The sequence below is a fragment of the Oncorhynchus masou genome, chromosome 16 (genome assembly GCF_036934945.1).
Source record: "Oncorhynchus masou masou isolate Uvic2021 chromosome 16, UVic_Omas_1.1, whole genome shotgun sequence".
Lineage (NCBI taxonomy): Eukaryota > Metazoa > Chordata > Actinopteri > Salmoniformes > Salmonidae > Oncorhynchus > Oncorhynchus masou.
In genome coordinates this window covers 43,997,038-44,016,077 of record NC_088227.1, presented here as the reverse complement: position 1 = coordinate 44,016,077, position 19,040 = coordinate 43,997,038, and the positions used below count along the sequence as shown (strand labels likewise).

The following is a 19,040-nucleotide window of genomic DNA, read 5'->3' as shown; positions in this document are numbered from 1 at the left end:
GAGGAGAGGGAGGAAGTATCCTGTCTGAGGAGAGGGAGGAAGTATCCTGTCTGAGGAGAGGGAGGAAGTATCCTGTCTGAGGAGAGGGAGGAAGTATCCTGTCTGAGGAGAGGGAGGAAGTATCCTGTCTGAGGAGAGGGAGGAAGTATACTGTCGGAGGAGAGGGAGGAAGTATCCTGTCTGAGGAGAGGGAGGAAGTATCCTGTCTGAGGAGAGGGAGGAAGTATCCTGTCTGAGGAGAGGGAGGAAGTATCCTGTCTGAGGAGAGGGAGGAAGTATCCTGTCTGAGGAGAGGGAGGAAGTATCCTGTCTGAGGAGAGGGAGGAAGTATCCTGTCTGAGGAGAGGGAGGAAGTATCCTGTCTGAGGAGAGGGAGGAAGTATCCTGTCTGAGGAGAGGGAGGAAGTATCCTGTCTGAGGAGAGGGAGGAAGTATCCTGTCTGAGGAGAGGGAGGAAGTGTACTGTCTGAGGAGAGGGAGGAAGTATCCTGTCTGAGGAGAGGGAGGAAGTATCCTGTCTGAGGAGAGGGAGGAAGTATCCTGTCTGAGGAGAGGGAGGAAGTATCCTGTCTGAGGAGAGGGAGGAAGTATCCTGTCCAATCATCCTCACAGGACAAATTAGAACATTTGACCTCATATTAATAGAGAAGATCCCGTTCCATCTTGAGGTTTTATTTCCTCTTTTTATTTCCAGGAAATACAGCAGACTCTGCCTTGTTTTGAGCCATTACATAAAGTGTTTATCTGACTTTCATAAAACACCTCACAGGATTACAGGGAATCATGGGTAAAATAATCTGTCTTGAAAAGTTATTCAATAAGTCTGTTTGACCTGAACAAACAGAGCAACAGTACAGACTAGCCTAATAGGATACCACACACACACACACACACACACACACACACACACACACAGAGGAGCCAACGTGATTTATATGGTTGGTCCTGTTATCTCAGATGGAGGCTGGACAAAATGCTGAACATACTGACCCAAATATTCTGCTGGGTTACTTACTGATAAATTACAACTGAGAAACAAAGAAGTTATTGTTGGGTCGCTACTGTGTAATTACCGTAGAACTTACATTATTATTATTATTTATTTATTTATTTATTACGGTGGATAAATGTGAAGCACTTTTCTCTGTTAGAGAAAAATATTGTGTTGTTTTGGAGGGTTGAGGGTCATAATGTCATGCGGAAAACAAAATTGAAATTGAATTCCCGGAAAATCTTTTTTTAGTATAGCTAGGGGCATAACAGAGCCGGGATGAAGGGCCGCGCCGGTGTAATGCTAGGTAGGGGAAACTTTGTATTGTCAGACATCTTACTATTGACCTCACATTGATAAAGGTCATTGTGAATGCTGTCTATTACAGGGCCTTCAGAAACTATTCAGACCCCTTGACTTACTCCACATTTTGTTATGTTACAGCCTGAATTCAAAATGGATTCAATTGATCCCCCCCCCCCTCTCACCCATCTACACACAATACCCCAGAACGACAAAGTGAAAACATTTTTTTGTACCAGCATGTCTTTGTTTTAGGTTGGTCTGGGTGTGAGTTGGGGTGGGTTGTCTATGTTATTTTGTTATGTCTTTGTTTTACGTCTTTGTTTTAGGTTGGTCTGGGTGTGAGTCGGGGTGGGTTGTCTATGTTATTTTGTTATGTCTTTGTTTTACGTCTTTGTTTTAGGTTGGTCTGGGTGTGAGTCGGGGTGGGTTGTCTATGTTCTTTTGTTATGTCTTTGTTTTACGTCTGTGTTTTAGGTTGGTCTGGGTGTGAGTTGGGGTGGGTTGTCTATGTTATTTTGTTATGTCTTTGTTTTACGTCTTTGTTTTAGGTTGGTCTGGGTGTGAGTTGGGTGGGTTGTCTATGTTCTTTTGTTATGTCTTTGTTTTACGTCTTTGTTTTAGGTTGGTCTGGGTGTGAGTTGGGTGGGTTGTCTATGTTCTTTTGTTATGTCTTTGTTTTACGTCTTTGTTTTAGGTTGGTCTGGGTGTGAGTTGGGTGGGTTTTCTATGTTCTTTTGTTATGTCTTTGTTTTACGTCTTTGTTTTAGGTTGGTCTGGGTGTGAGTTGGGGTGGGTTGTCTATGTTCTTTTGTTATGTCTTTGTTTTACGTCTTTGTTTTAGGTTGGTCTGGGTGTGAGTTGGGGTGGGTTGTCTATGTTCTTTTTTCTATGTTGTGGTTTTGTGTTTGGCCTGGTATGGTTCTCAATCAGAGGCAGGTGTCGTTCGTTGTCTCTGATTGAGAATCATACTTCGGCAGCCTTTTCCCACCTGTGCTTCATGGGTGATTGTTTTTCTGTTTCAGTGTTTGCACCATTCGGGACTGTTTCGGTTTTCATTTTGTTTCTCTTGATCTTTTTGTATTTTGTAGTTATTCTCATTAAATTTACATTATGGATACATACCACAATGCATTTTGGTCCTCCGATCCTTCCTACTACTCCTCCGAAGAGGAAGAAGAAGAAAGCTGTTTCAGTAAGCAACTCCAGTGTATATTTGGCCTTGTGTTTTAGGTTATTGTCCTGCTGTAAGGTGAATTAATCTTTCTGTGTCTGGTGAAAAGCAAACTGAACCAGGTTTTCCTCGAGGATTTTGACTGTGCTTAGCTCCATTCTGTTTTTGTTTTTTGACCTGAAAAACTCATCAGTCCTTAATGACTACAAGCATACCCATAACATGATGCAGTCACCACTATGTTTGAAAACATGGAGAGTGGTACTCAGTAATGTGTTGTATTGGATTTGTCCCAAACAGAACACTTTGATTGAGGAGAAAATGTCATTTTCTTTGCCACATTTTTTGGCAGAATTACTTTACGGCCTTTTTAACAAACATGGGACCTGTTTTGGAATATTTGTTATTCTGTACAGGCTGTCATCTTTTCACTCTGTCATTTAGGTTAGTATTGTGGAGTAACTACAGTGTAGTTGATCCATCCTCAGTTTTCTCCCATCACAGCCATTCAACTCTGTAACTGTTTTAAAGTCACCATTGACCTCATGGTGAAATCCCTGAGCGGTTTCCTTCCTCTCCGGCAACTGAGTTAGGAAGGACGCCTGTATCTTTGTAGTGACTGGGTGTATTGATACACCATCCAAAGTGTAATTAATAACTTCACCATGTTCAAAGGGATATTCAATGTCTGCTTTTTTTCCCACCCATCTACCCATAGGTGCTCTTCTTTACGAGGCATTGGAAAACATCCCTGGTCTTTGTGGTTGAATCGTTGTTTGAAATTCACTGCTAGACTGAGGGACCTAACAGATAATTGTATGTGTGGGGTGCAGAGTTGAGGTAGTCATTCAAAAATGTAGGCTTGCCATAAAAGGTGTTGAATACTTATTGACTCAAAACATTTAAGCTTTTCATTTTTGATTAAAAACAAGATTCCACTAATGAAATTATGGGGGTAATTGTGTGTAGGCCAGTGATATTTTTTATTTTTTAATCTAAATGGAATCCATTTCAAATTCAGACTAACACAACTAAATGTGGAGAAAGTCAAGGGGTATGAAAATGTTCTGAAGACGTTCTGTAGTTTACTGGGAGCCAGGAACCATGCAATTAGAGAGGAACAGGATGGTAATATGAAGCTGGACAATCATACAGAGTGGATGCTACAGCACCAGGTATTACGACACATTGTGTAATCTAACAGCTGCTTTGTGTGTACTATTCTTCTTGACAGAAAAAAACAATGTTTTGCTGTGAATTATGGTTGCAGTAGTACAGAGGGAGGTTGTAGCAGGCTCTGTGTGTATGTTACGCTGACTGTCCCGTCCGTGAACAATTCTGCCAGCCGGTATTCCACTCCGCTTGCTCAAACTGGGTCGTTTCTCAGTAACGCATTGCCCTGTACCATCATGCATGTTCATATGTGGGATCAAGTCCTTTACATGAATTGTGGTGTAATAAAATGATGTATGATTTTTTTTTTTGAATGCTTTGTGTTGTTTGTGTCCTGGGGATTCGTAAAAATAACCTGGTGTCGTAGGAAGAGAGAGGAATTTAGTGGGGCATAGTTACCCGATTAATCAGTCCTTCCTCTCTGTTGACACTCTCTCTCTCAGTTTATTTTTTGGAGAGAAAAGACAAACTCATACAGTAAACTACGGATGGGTTGCACCAACATGGATTAACTCTTAAACTGGATTAAATCAAGGTTTATCTATTAATCTTGTTGCACCAAAATTTTAAACCTAGTTTTAAATTAATCCTTCCTCTAATCTAAGTTTTCCCTTTAAAATCTACATTAAATGTAAGCCTGTTGCTCAATGAATTTTTTTATTTTATTTAAAAAATATATAATATTTCACCTTTATTTAAACCATGTTGGTTGCAACCCACCCTATGACTATAAACTATTTAAATCCATAATACAAACTGTAACATTTCAGTAATTTTAACAAACTGATCTCAAGTCCAGGCACTGCCAGTCTCTATTCATATTGAGGATATCCCCTGTGCCAATAAGGAGCAGATTCCCCCAGAACCCTCTGCAGCGTTTAACTCCCATGGAGAGATCAACACAGTTTGCATGCATCCCAAATGGCTCCCTATTCACATTATCCTGCATTAGGGCCCTAGTCAAAAGTAGTGCACTACATAGGGAACAATTTGGGAGGGAACTATGTGTCTTGGCAGTAAAACCAGAGAGTCAGCAGCATTCCTGCCAGCCTCCGTTACGTAATCAGTGAGGTCTTTGGCTGAAGTGCTGTTTTCTTACCTTTGACATGGCCCCTGCTAAAGTAAATCACTCTCCTCACTCACTTCCACGATGAACCCTTTACAGTTCCAGATATATATATATTAATTAGGGTTCCGTGTAGAACCCTATGTGGAAAGGAACCCAAAAGGGTTCTACATGGAACCGGAAAGGTTCTTCAAAGGGTGCCCCTATGGGGACAGCCGAAGAACCCTTTCAACTTCTAGATAGATGTTCTAGATAGATGCTCATAACCCTGAGACGAACCCTAGCTCCTAACCTTAACCCTAATTCTAACCTAAACCCCGGCTTTTAGAAGCTAAATGGGTTCTTCTGCTGTCCCCTGCTCACCCACGACTGCGTGGCCAAGCACGACTCCAACACCATCATTAAGTTTGCTGACGACACAACAGTGGTAGGCCTGATCACCGACAACGACGAGACAGCCAATAAGGGAGGAGGTCAGAGACCTGGCAGTGTGGTGCAGGCACAACAATCTCTCCCTCAATGTGATCAATACAAAGGAACTGATCGTGGCCAACAGGAAAAGGAGGGTCCAACAGGCCCCTGTTAACATCGATGGGGCTGTAGTGGAGCAGGTTGAGAGTTTCAAGTTCCTTGGTGTCCACAACCCCAACAAACTACCATGGTCCAAACACACCAAGACAGTCGTGAAGAGGGCACAACAACACCTTTTCCCCCTCAGGAGACTGAAAACCTTTGGCATCGGCCCCCAGATCCTCAGAAAGTTATACAGCTGCACCATCGAGAGCATCCTGACCGGTTTCATAGACAGTTCTCTCTTCCACCGCACGGAAAGAGCTACCGGAACGCCAAGTACAGGACCAAAAGGCTCCTTAACAGCTTCTACCCCCAAGCCATGTTGAACGATTAATCAAATGGCCACCCGGACGATTTACATTGACAGCCCCCCCCCCCTCGTTTTTAACACTGCTGCTACTCGCTGTTTATTATCTATGCATAGTCACTTTACAAAATGACCTTGACTAACCTGTACCGCCCGCACATTGACTCTGTATATAGCCTCGTTATTGTTATGTCATTTTCTTGTATTACTTTTTGATTTTATTTTTATTTATTTTTTTCACTTTAGTTTATTTACTAAATATTTTCTTAACTCTATTTATTGAACTGCATTGTTGGTTAAGGGCTTGTAAGTAAGCATTTCACAGTAAGGTTGTATTCAGCGCATGTAACAAATACAATTTTTATTTGATGTGTAATTTTGAATTCTGTAGAGTGAGTGTGGAAGAGGTGAAAAAATAATTGTTGTCTATCAACAATGACAAGCCACAGGGGTCTGACCACTTGGATGGAAAATGACTGAGGAGAATAGCGGACGATATTACCCCTCCTTACATGCCATTTTTCAATATAAGCCTACTAGAAAGTGCAAAGGCAAGTCGTTCTGCAACCTAAGAATAGTAAAGCCCCCTTTACTGGCTCAAATAGCTGACCAATCAGACTGTTACCAACCCTTAGGAGTTTGGAAAAAATGGCGGTTGACCAGAAACAATGCTATTTCACAGTAAACAAATTGACAGACTTTCAGCACGCTTATAGGGAAGGACATTCAACAAGCACAGCACTTACACAAATTATGATGATTGGCTGAGAGAAATTGATGAAAAAAAAAAAGATTGTGGGGGCTGTTTTGTTAGACTTCTGTGTGGCTTTTGACATTATAGATCATAGTCTGCTGCTGGAAAAACATATGTGTTATGGCTTTACACTAGAGGTCGACCAATTATGATTTTTCAACGCCGATAACGATTATTGGAGGACAAAAAAAAGCTGATACCGATTAATTGGCCGGTTTATTTTATTTTATTTCTTTTTATATATATATATATATATATATATATATATATATATATATATATATATATATATTTATATATATTAATAATGAAAACGACAACAATACTGAATTAAAACTTATTTTAACTTAATATAATACATAAATAAAAATCTATTTATTCTCAAATAAATATTGAAACATGTTCAATTTGGTTTAAAAAAATGCAAAAACACAGTGTAGGAGAATAAAGTAAAAGTGCAATATGTGCCATGTAAGAAAGCTAACGTTTCAGTTCCTTGCTCAGAACATGAGAACATATGAAAGCTGGTGGTTCCTTTTAACATGAGTCTTCAATATTCCCAGTTAATAAGTTTTAACTTGTAGTTATTATAGGACTATTTCTCTCTATACCATTTGTATTTCATTAACCTTTGACTATTGGATGTTCTTATAGGCAATATAGTATTGCCAGCCTAATTCCGGGAGTTTATAGGCTTGGAGTCATAAACAGCACTGTGCTACAAGCATTGCAAAGAGCTGCTGGCAAATGCAGGAAAGTGCTGTTTGAATGAATGCTTACGAGCCTGCTGCTGCCTACCACCGCTCAGTCAGACTGCTCTATATAATTAACACGCAGAAATACGAGCCTTAGATCATTAATATGGTCGAAACCTGGAAACTATCATTTCAAAAACAAAACATTTATTTTTCAGTGAAATACGGAACCGTTACGTATCGCCATCACGGTTGACAACTCCATTGTTTCCTCCTCCCAGAGCGCTAAGAACCTTGGCGTGATCCTGGACAACACCCTGTCGTTCTCAACTAACATCAAGGCGGTGGCCCGTTCCTGTAGGTTCATGCTCTACAACATCCGCAGAGTACGCCCCTGCCTCACACAGGAAGCGGCGCAGGTCCTAATCCAGGCACTTGTCATCTCCCGTCTGGATTACTGCAACTCGCTGTTGGCTGGGCTCCCTGCCTGTGCCATTAAACCCCTACAACTCATCCAGAACGCCGCAGCCCGTCTGGTGTTCAACCTTCCCAAGTTCTCTCACGTCACCCCGCTCCTCCGCTCTCTCCACTGGCTTCCAGTTGAAGCTCGCATCCGCTACAAGACCATGGTGCTTGCCTACGGAGCTGTGAGGGGAACGGCACCGCAGTACCTCCAGGCTCTGATCAGGCCCTACACCCAAACAAGGGCACTGCGTTCATCCACCTCTGGCCTGCTCGCCTCCCTACCACTGAGGAAGTACAGTTCCCGCTCAGCCCAGTCAAAACTGTTCGCTGCTCTGGCCCCCCAATGGTGGAACAAACTCCCTCACGACGCCAGGACAGCGGAGTCAATCACCACCTTCCGGAGACACCTGAAACCCCACCTCTTCAAGGAATACCTAGGATAGGATAAGTAATCCTTCTCACCCCCCCCTTAAATGATTTAGATGCACTATTGTAAGTGGCTGTTCCACTGGATGTCAGAAGGTGAATTCACCAATTTGTAAGTCGCTCTGGATAAGAGCGTCTGCTAAATGACTTAAATGTAAATGTTTATCGAATGGGTGGCATTCATAAGTCTAAATATTGCTGTTACATTGCACAACCTTCAAGGTTGTAATTATGTAAAATAATTATGTAAAATTCTGGCAAATGAATTACGTTTTTTGTTAGGAAGAAATTATCTTCACAGTTTGTAACGAGCCAGGTGGCCCAAACTGCTGCATATACCCTGACTCTGCTTGCACTGAATGCGAGAGAAGTGACATAATTTCCCTAGCTAATATTGCCTGCAAATATTGAATTTCTTTTAACTAAATATACAGGTTTTAAAAAATATACTTGCGTATTGATTTTAAGAAAGGCATTGATGTTTATGGTTAGGTACATTTGTTGCACTACAGTGCTTTCTTCGCGAATGCGCTTTTTTAAATCATCACCCGTTTAGCAAAGTAGGCTGTGATTCGATGATAAATTAACAGGCACCGCATTGATTATTTGCAAAGCAGGACAAGCTAGTTAAACTAGTCATATCATGTTAAGATTGATTGTTTTGTATAAGATAAGTTTAATGCTAGCTAGCAACTTACCTTGGCTCCTTGCTGCACTCGCATAACAGGTGGTCAGCCTGCCACGCAGTCTCCTCGTAGAGTGCAATGTAATCGGCGTCAAAAAATGCAGATTACCGATCGTTAGGGAAACTTGAAAATCGGCCATGCCGATTAATCGGTTGACCTCTACTTTACACCCCCTGCTATATTGTGGATAAAGAGTTAACTGTCTAACAGAACACAGAGGGTGTTCTTTAATGGAAACCTCTCCAACATAGAATCCAGGGAGAATCAGGAATTCCCCAGGGCAGCGGTCTAGGCCCATTACTTTTTAAATCTTTACTAATGACATGCCACTGGCTCTGAGTAAAGCAGTGTGTCTATGTATGCGGATGACTCAACACTATACATATCAGCTACTACAGTGAGTGAAATCACTGCAACACTTAACAAAAGAGTTGCAGTTAGTTTCAGAGTGGGTGGCAAGGAATAATTTAGTCCTAAATATTTCCAAAACTAAAAGCATTGTATTTATGGCAGATCACACGCTAAACCGCAACCAAATCTTGTAATAAAAACATTTGGAAATTGAGCAGGTTGAGGTGACTAAACTGCTTGGAGTAACCCTGGATTGTAAACTGTCTTGGTCAAAACATATGCTACATATGACACAACAGTATCTAAGATGGGGAGAAGTCTGTCTATAATAAAGCGCTGCTCTGCCTTCTTAACAACACTATCAACAAGGCAGGTCCTACAGGCCCTAGTTTTGTCCCACCTGGACTACTGTTTAGTCGTGTGGTCATGTGCCACAAAAAAGGCCTTAGGAAAATTGCAATTGGCTCAAAACAGGGCAGCATGGCTGGGCCTTGGATGTACACAGAGCGCTAATATCAATAATATGCATCCTGGCTCACAGTGGAGGGGAGAGATTGACTTCATCACTACTTGTACTGAGGTATTGCCATGTTGAATACACCAAGCTGTCTGTTTAAACTACTGGAGCACAGCTCAGACACCAATGCATAACCCACAAGACATGCCACCAGAGGTCTCTTCACAGTCCCCAAGTCCAGAACAGAACTATGGGAGGTGAACAGTACTACATAGAGCCATGACTTCATGGAACTCTATTCCACAGTACTACATAGAGCCATGTCTACATGGAACTCTATTCCACAGTACTACATAGAGCCATGACTACATGGAACTCTATTCCACAGTACTACATAGAGCCATGACTACATGGAACTCTATTCCACAGTACTACATAGAGCCATGACTACATGGAACTCTATTCCACAGTACTACATAGAGCCATGACTACATGGAACTCTATTCCACAGTACTACATAGAGCCATGACTACATGGAACTCTATTCCACAGTACTACATAGAGCCATGACTACATGGAACTCTATTCCACAGTACTACATAGAGCCATGACTACATGGAACTCTATTCCACAGTACTACATAGAGCCATGACTACATGGAACTCTATTCCACAGTACTACATAGAGCCATGACTACATGGAACTCTATTCCACAGTACTACATAGAGCCATGACTACATGGAACTCTATTCCACAGTACTACATAGAGACATGACTACATGGAACTCTATTCCACAGTACTACATGGAGACATGTCTACATGGAACTCTATTCCACAGTACTACATGGAGCCATGACTACATGGAACTCTATTCCACAGTACTACATAGAGCCATGACTACATGGAACTCTATTCCACAGTACTACATAGAGCCATGACTACATGGAACTCTATTCCACAGTACTACATAGAGACATGTCTACATGGAACTCTATTCCACATCAGGTAACTGATGCAAGCAGTCAAATTTGTTTTTTTTTAAAACAGATAAAATTCACACCAAGCGGGAACTGTGAAGCAAAACAAACATAGGCACACACACACACACACGATAACATACGCACTATACACACACTTAGATTGTGTACTGTCAATATGTGGTGGTGCTGGAGTAGGGGCCTGAGGGCACACAGTAATGTTGTAAAATCTGTTCATGTATTGTAATGTTTTTAAAATTGTACAAAACTGCCTTAATTTTGCTGGACTCCAGGAAGCAGCAGCTAATGGGGTTCCTTAATAAATACAAACACACACAGAGACACACACACACAGAGACACACACACACACTCGACTCCAGTCGCCCCGACAGGTTAAATAGAAATTAGCTATTTAAAAAAACAATGCTGTTGCTGAGGACAGGCCATTTACAGACTCCAATAAGCATACGCCGTTGGCTGTCTTGTCGCTCTATAAGCCACGGGCAGGGCCATTTACAGACTCCAATAAGCATACGCCGTTGGCTGTCTTGTCGCTCTATAAGCCACGGGCAGGGCCATTTACAGACTCCAATAAGCATACGCCGTTGGCTGTCTTGTCGCTCTATAAGCCACGGGCAGGGCCATTTACAGACTCCAATAAGCATACGCCGTTGGCTGTCTTGTCGCTCTATAAGCCACGGGCAGGGCCATTTACAGACTCCAATAAGCATACGCCGTTGGCTGTCTTGTCGCTCTATAAGCCACGGGCAGGGCCATTTACAGACTCCAATAAGCATACGCCGTTGGCTGTCTTGTCGCTCTATAAGCCACGGGCAGGGCCATTTACAGACTCCAATAAGCATACGCCGTTGGCTGTCTTGTCGCTCTATAAGCCACGGGCAGGGCCATTTACAGACTCCAATAAGCATACGCCGTTGGCTGTCTTGTCGCTCTATAAGCCACGGGCAGGGCCATTTACAGACTCCAATAAGCATACGTCGTTGGCTGTCTTGTCGCTCTATAAGCCACGGGCAGGGCCATTTACAGACTCCAATAAGCATACGTCGTTGGCTGTCTTGTCGCTCTATAAGCCACGGGCAGGGCCATTTACAGACTCCAATAAGCATACGTCGTTGGCTGTCTTGTCGCTCTATAAGCCACGGGCAGGGCCATTTACAGACTCCAATAAGCATACGCCGTTGGCTGTCTTGTCGCTCTATAAGCCACGGGCAGGGCCATTTACAGACTCCAATAAGCATACGTCGTTGGCTGTCTTGTCGCTCTATAAGCCACGGGCAGGGCCATTTACAGACTCCAATAAGCATACGCCGTTGGCTGTCTTGTCGCTCTATAAGCCACGGGCAGGGCCATTTAAGTCTCTCTTGTCAAAATGCTTTTTTTTTTTTTAAACACATTTTTTTTATTTCAAATGACACTTAAAAGTTAGGTGCGTCCTGCCTCTATACATGCCTACTGTATAACATGGGAGGTTGTTTTGGCCAACATGAACACACCTTGAACGTGGCTGCGTGTGATGATACTACAGCGTGACATTTGACCTCCAGCTGAAAAGGTGTCCGGTGATATCACCCCAGAGAAGATCTTACGTACACTGCAGTTATGTAATAAAGCAAACCACGTGGCACAGTGCAGACAGAAATATGATACAGTAGACTTAGTCTATCTACATTATTAACCAGACAGAGCTACAGTGATGATATTAAACATACATGGTTTGCCATTACAAGCTCACTAACTGATAAACATAATAGAACATGTATGAAACTAAATCAATAACTATAATCCATTTTTTTTTAAATAATCAATATTGTTATTCTGACTGAGTGAATCATTCCAATCTCCATTTACATTTTTTTTTTATGTGGCTATAGTAGACCTATACAGGTTGTGCACTAGCTCTTCCATGATGCTCTACAGTAAAGTGACAGAATGACAGATGGGTTATTACGTAACAAGACCAACAGTCCAGAATCTGTTTGCTCCTCTTTTTTTTTAACGGCACGACAAAAACTGTTGAGGTCGGCTAAGGCATAGCCTGTTGTTAAAATGATTCCAACTCTGCTATTTTATCAAAGCTTTAGGGATAGATAGATAAGATAGAGAGTTGGATCAAAATATGTTTGCCCCTTTAACTGTTGAGGTTGGTAAAATAGCATAGGCTGTTTTTCGTGCCATTCTCAACGCTTAGGGATAGGGAGTTATAGACTATAGATTGATAAAATAGTTTGCTCTCCCGGAGCAAGCAACAGCTCAGGTAGGTAGGCTATAAAGTAAGACTGTTGTGACACTTGTTAACCGAATAGGCTACTAAAAGCTGTTGCTATGCAATCACTGGCTAACCCGAAGGTCAGTTTTCAACACAACGTAGGCATCTGCACTGGGGAGCAGACCATGACACCCTAGCTATTAAATAGTGCACATAATTATCCATCCACGGGACAGTGCACATCAGCAATGCGGGTTTTGATGACATGTCCACAGGATCGCCTGCGAGCCGCAACACACGTCCCATGCCCCGCGCAAACCACGGCTCCCCTTTCTCCGAGCAGACATTAAATCACTGATTCCCAGTCTAATCAAATGTCGTGGTCCATTTTTTGATAGGCTACAATCATTCGTAGCCTAGAAATGATCGTATATTATTTAATGTCAGATTATATGCCAATTATGTTGTTTTTTTTGGCATATTTTGGGGGAGAAACGTGAACTTATTTAGAACCCCTTTGAGGCGCATCGAATGATAGGCCTACAATATTGCACCATTCAAAGGCTCGTTTTATAAACACCGTATCATCACACCGCCTATCCATTATTAATAAGGGGTCTGACCAGCGCACCATCACTGCAGGGAGTGGCAAGGTTACTACGTATTCCACCTAATTCATAATAAACAAAGAAATACGTTACATTCATCCCGTTCTACATCATAGCGGTTTCTGATTCGAAACCAGTGACAATGACATTACGCACATCACTATTATATTTATATTGATTATAGCGGCACCTTACCTCTCTCCAGCATGTTGTATTTGAAGTCCAGAATTAAAACTAGCTCCTCCCCTCGAACAGCACCAACCCTCACACTGTTCTACAACATATCTGGCCATCAAAGCTTAGCTACAATACGTCGCAAGATCCCACCGTTCGAGAAATGGTTTTAGCGAATGACGTTGCGGAGGAGATCCCCGTTGTAAGAGCGCGCTTCCCGGTTATTCCAGTAGCAGCAGGCGTGTTGGGGAGGGAGGGGTGCAACGATCCGCCTGCCTGCAGGAGGCACACTGCAGTGACATTGACCAATGGGATAACGCAGAAAAGAGTCCCTCTCCGATTCGTAAATATCTCAGCCTCATCAAATATTACAGTGCCAGTCTCATTCATTCAGGTTCAAATGGGTTAAAAATTTGAAATGAAATAATCAACAATTTCAGAAATGTAGGCTAACATTCTGCAATCAACCTGACAGGCTATAGGCTTAAATGTTGTTTAACAGGGAAGTCAGGTAAGTTATTATTATTATTTAGATATTTATGTAAGTTTAAGGCTTGTGCAACATGGGTGATCTTGATACATTTCCCAGCACAGACATTTTAAAGGTAACCTTCACAGCTAGACACTATTTGGAGTGTCTTCCCAGTCTCCCTAAATAATTATGAGTGATGAGAGGAATTTGGGATTTTTTTTTGTTTTTGTGCTGGGTGTGTTCAAACCATGACGTCAATGGTTGGTCTCTCTGTATCATTGTTTTTTTCTTTCAGTAGTAAGATTGTAGCAAGTTACTTCTGACTAGATTTCTTAAATATCACAATGAATTAATCCAGCATTTGGAAGTCAACACTATTGGTTTCTGCTGCTACTCAAATCAACATTACAGTTGTGAGTATACTAGGTATTCTACATTATACTACATCAGTACAACAATATAGATGTTTTGTTGGCTGAATGTTCCAGGCAGGGTCCGGAATGTTCTTCAGCTGGTGTGCATCGTCTTGTGTTGGTTGGGCCAATGGCAGCTGGTCTGGCAGAACTTCATGATCTGCATGACCTTGGACTCAGACTGAACACTTTGTCTCTTGCCAGCCTCATGAAGTCCTTTTTCCTCATCCAAGTCAGATGATGTTGAGCTTGTTCCCGGCTGATAGTTTTCATCCAATGGGCCTCCGGGATCTGTACTACTAAAACTGGTGTCAAGGTCAGCAGCAGGATTAGTCTGTATAGGACACACGCTAGCCAGTGATTAGCCAACATTTTACTACTTTGTCCCAATCAATAAAACACTCAAACAAAAAGGTACTATATCCACCCAGTCCCTTCACATCAATTGATCATGCATACTAACCTTCACAAACAACCCCCCCCCACACAATACCAAACCCCAACAGATACCAGTCAATCACCCATACCATCCCCTCCATACTAAGGGACAGACATTTACTGAGGAAGGGGAGTGGTCCAACTCAAGTTTATAAAAATAAAAAAGCCCCCCCCCCCCTCCCAAACGTAAAAAATAGTAAATAGTAATATACTGTAAGTTTATAGAGTTATAGAGTAGCGTTCATACCTCAACTAATGGCTGTCTCTAGTCAGTGGGCAACTGGCAAACCAGAGTGGAGCCTAGTTGCTAGGCAACTCGCAGACTGAGGCTGCATGGAGCAGTGGGAGAGAGAGGAGCGGCTTAGCAACCAAAACATATTTTCACAGTCTTTCGCTCCTGTTCTACTAATTTTCATTTCAACTTTCTTTCGTTGTCCAGATGCCAAAAGGCACCATCCTAGTCATATTAAAAACAACTCATCCTAGTTGTTGCATATTTACATTTTCCGTATTTTAGAACAGGGTTTTCCAGCAAATTGCATTTTGGCAAATGTTAAATGATCTATTCCATTCTCTGCTTCATTACAGTAGATGCGGAATTGTGTCTAGGATGGAAGAAATTATACACTGAGTGGACAAAACATTAAGAACATCTGCTCTTTCCATGACATAGGTTGACCAGGTGAATCCAGGCAAAAGCTATGATCCCTTGTTGTTTTCACTTGTTAAATACACTTCAATTAGTATAGATGAAATGGAGGAGACGGGTTAAAGAAGTATTTTTAAGCCTTGAGACATGGATTGTGTTTGTGTGCCATTCAGAGGGTGAATGGACAAGACAAGATTTAAGTGCTTTTGAATGGGGTATGGTAGTAGGTGCCAGGCACACCGGTTTGAGTATGTCAAGAACTGCAACGCTGCTGGGTTTTGCACACTCAACAGTTTCCTGTGTGTATCAAGAATGGTCCACCACCCAACTTGACAAAACTGTGGGAAGCATTGAAGTCTATATGGGCAAGCATCCATGTGGAACGCTTGACACCTTGTAGAGCCCATGCCCAGACGAATTGAGACGTTCTTAATGTTTTGTACACTCTGTGTATAGTAAACACTTAAAGAGTGAATGTAAACCAGGGGGGGGGGGATGACCTACCCTCCCATGTACGCAATCATTTTTTTTAACTCCAAAGCAAAAAAAAACTGACAACCCTCCCCTACCCCGAACATTCCCAACCGTCCCTAATAAAAATCAGTTTCTCCAAATTTAGAATTCATGCATAAACAACCAACTGAGGCTCCATAATATAGAGACAAATACAGTAGAAGTGGGAGCCGACTTATAAAACACACCAACTGTGACAACAAGACACAAACAATGTTTATACCGAGCTCCAATATATTTATTTGCTCATCATGGAGTCACAAGTTGATGCCACTGCATATGTTGACGAGGTCGGACTCTGTATATATATATATATAAACACATACACCAGTCACGTTCAGTGATGCCAACTTAGCAATTTTGTTGGGTATATTTACCAACTTTTCAGACAACCCTGGCAACTTTTCTTTCAAACATCACCTAGCAACAAATTTATCTACTTTCAAATTTTTTTTTGAACTTTTAGCAACTTTTGAAAAGTGACTCAAACGGTAAAATGCACACATTTTCCCTCTAAATGACACAAAAACGATTTTCTCTGTCACACAACTCAGTCACAACACGGCTGCAATAGTGCGTTGTGAGTGAAGTGAGCAGTAGGCCAGCGGCAATTTCAGCAAATTGCAAATCATTGTTGGCTGACAGCAGCAGCAGTAGTACAGGTTTGAGGAGCCAAACCCAACGACTATAGCTGGTCACGAATGTTTGATCATACAACAGAACAGAACATACAACATCAATCAACATGTCTCAATCAAAAGTGTACAGCGAGAAGTACAGAGAAGAGTGAGAGTCTGTACCCGAAAAAATGTCAAATCATATTTTTTTTGCCGAGATGTACAGTTCAATTTGAGTAACGTTATTGTGTATTCTACGTAATGACGCAGTTTTACGTTATCACGCAATGACATCACAACGTCATTAAGCAACTTTTAGCAACAAATCAACCTGCCTCTTAGCAACTTACCCTGAAAATAAATTGGCAACACTGGATCGGACTCAGTAAATACAAACACATAAGTTATTTTTTTGCAGTAGTTAGTTATTTGCTGTAGCTTGCTAACGGTCCGGTAGGGTGAAGCTAACGTTACAAAATCACATCGACAGATAGCAGTTCATTAATTACATTTATTTGTTTTAGAATGACATTTTATGAACGCTAACTAGATCGATTTTGGTTTAGATTAATAAAACGTAGTTTTAGTTAGCTTGACTTCTAAGTATCTAATGAAATGCTACCCCACCAGTCTTTGCATGCCTGTTGTTTGCCCAACCACACCGTGACTAAACTTTACAGTTGTTGTCGACACAATAATACAAATAAATAGTTATTCATAAACTGATGTTCTATGAACAACTGACTAGTCCAGTGAGTAATGTTAGCTACCTGTTAATTCCCAAAAACCTAGTCGGTATCAACGTGTGGTTAATTTAGGTTTCCCCATTAACTCACAGAAAAAAAACTATACCATTTTCAAACGCAAAACGTTATTGTTGTCTGCTTGTTTTAGCCAATTATAAAACTACAACATGTCTACAGATTACTTGTCAACATTGCCTGCTCCCTAGTGTTCTCACTACTTAGGAAAATATAATATTGTAGGGCTTCCCTCATGGGTACTAGCAAGCTAACGACGGGAACATTTAAAACTAGCCAAGAGGAACAACAGAAAGAAACAGACTATACAGCTACAAGTAGTGAGTGAAATTAAACGGACTGTACTAAACAAGTTTTAAAATATATATATTATTTAACTAGGCAAGTCAGTTATGAACAAATTCTTATTTACAATGACAGTTTACCAAAAGGCTTCCTGTGGGGACGGGTGATGGGATTAAAAATAAAAATAAAAATATAGGACACAACACATTACGACAAGCGAGGCAACACTACATAAAGAGAAACCTAAAACAACAGCACAGCATGACAACATGGTAGCAGCAGAAAACGGGCACACACATTATTGCGCACAGACAACAGTACAAAGGGCAAGACGGTAGAGACAACAATACATCACACAGAGCAGCCACAACTGTCAGTCAGAGTGTCCATGACAGACTTTGAATGAAGAGATGGAGATAAAACTGTCCAGTTTGAGTGTTTGTTGCAGCTCGTTCCCGTCGATAGTTGCAGCAAACTGAAAAGACGAGCGACCCAGAGATGTGTTTGCTTTGGGGACCTTTAACAGAATGTGACTAGCAGAACGGGTGTTGTATGTGGAGGATGAGGGCTGCAGTAGGTATCTCAGATATGGGGGAGTGAGGCCAAAGAGGGTTTTATAAATAAGCATCAACAAATTGGTCTTGCGACGGGTATACAGAGATGACCAGTTTACAGAGGAGTATAGAGTGCAGTGATGTGTCATATAAGGAGCATTGGTGGCAAATCTGATGGCCGAATGGTCAAGAACCTCTAGCCGCTCGATAACCCCCTTACCTGCCGATCTATAAATTACGTCTCCGTAATCTAGCATGGATAGGATGGTCATCTGAATCAGGGGTAGTTTGGCGGCTGGGGTGAAAGAGGAGCGATTACGATAAAGGAAACCAAGTCTAGATTTAACTTTAGTCTGCAGCTTTGATATGTGCTGGGATAATGTCTTAGCGGATTTGACTTGACTACATGTAAATTGACTTGGCTACATGCATGTTTTGTTATTTCTGTTTTAGTTTCCTATTTTACAATGGGGGTCAATATGAAGAAGAATTGTTTTATTCTTACGTGGTTCCAATCGACTGGCGGTACTACGTCTTGAAATCGCTATTAAATGTAGATGGTACGTTTCTACAGGTGACGCGAGATGCGCCTTCTTTTTCCAAACGCAGTTAAGCCAAAACCACGCCCCGTTATTCAGAGGCGTTCTACAACGCTTTGAGCGTTCTCCAAGTCCGGAAGGGACTTTCTGTCACTGATTAATACCATTTACCCTTGTATTTCAAGATTGAAAAATATAATAACATAATAATGTCGTAGGCAGAACGAGCCATTAACGTCTCTTAACGCTCAAAGACAGATTCAATGGCTGTAGCATAGTGTATTTCGATTGAATGATTTGCTAATAAAAATTAGCAATTATAAATAATAAGCATAAGACGTAAAGCCAGTTTCAGGTAGGATATTCAACGAATATTCACCTGTAGTTTTC

At 41.6% G+C, this 19,040-nt stretch overlaps 1 protein-coding gene across 2 annotated transcripts in view; it reads right to left on the bottom strand.

Moving 5' to 3' along the window:
- Window positions 1–19,040, bottom strand: part of si:ch211-278j3.3 (E3 ubiquitin-protein ligase RNF19A) — a 63,267-nt gene that overhangs the window by 41,990 nt on the left and 2,237 nt on the right. The window contains exons 2-3 of one of the 2 annotated variants that reach the window (XM_064991753.1): window positions 14,980–15,061; window positions 13,431–14,599 (exon numbers count right to left, since the gene is read on the bottom strand). The exons of the other annotated variant lie outside the window; for it this stretch is intronic. The gene's annotated coding sequence lies outside the window, so the exon portion shown is untranslated. The remainder of the gene's footprint in view (window positions 1–13,430; window positions 14,600–14,979; window positions 15,062–19,040) is intronic. 2 annotated transcript variants of the gene reach the window in all.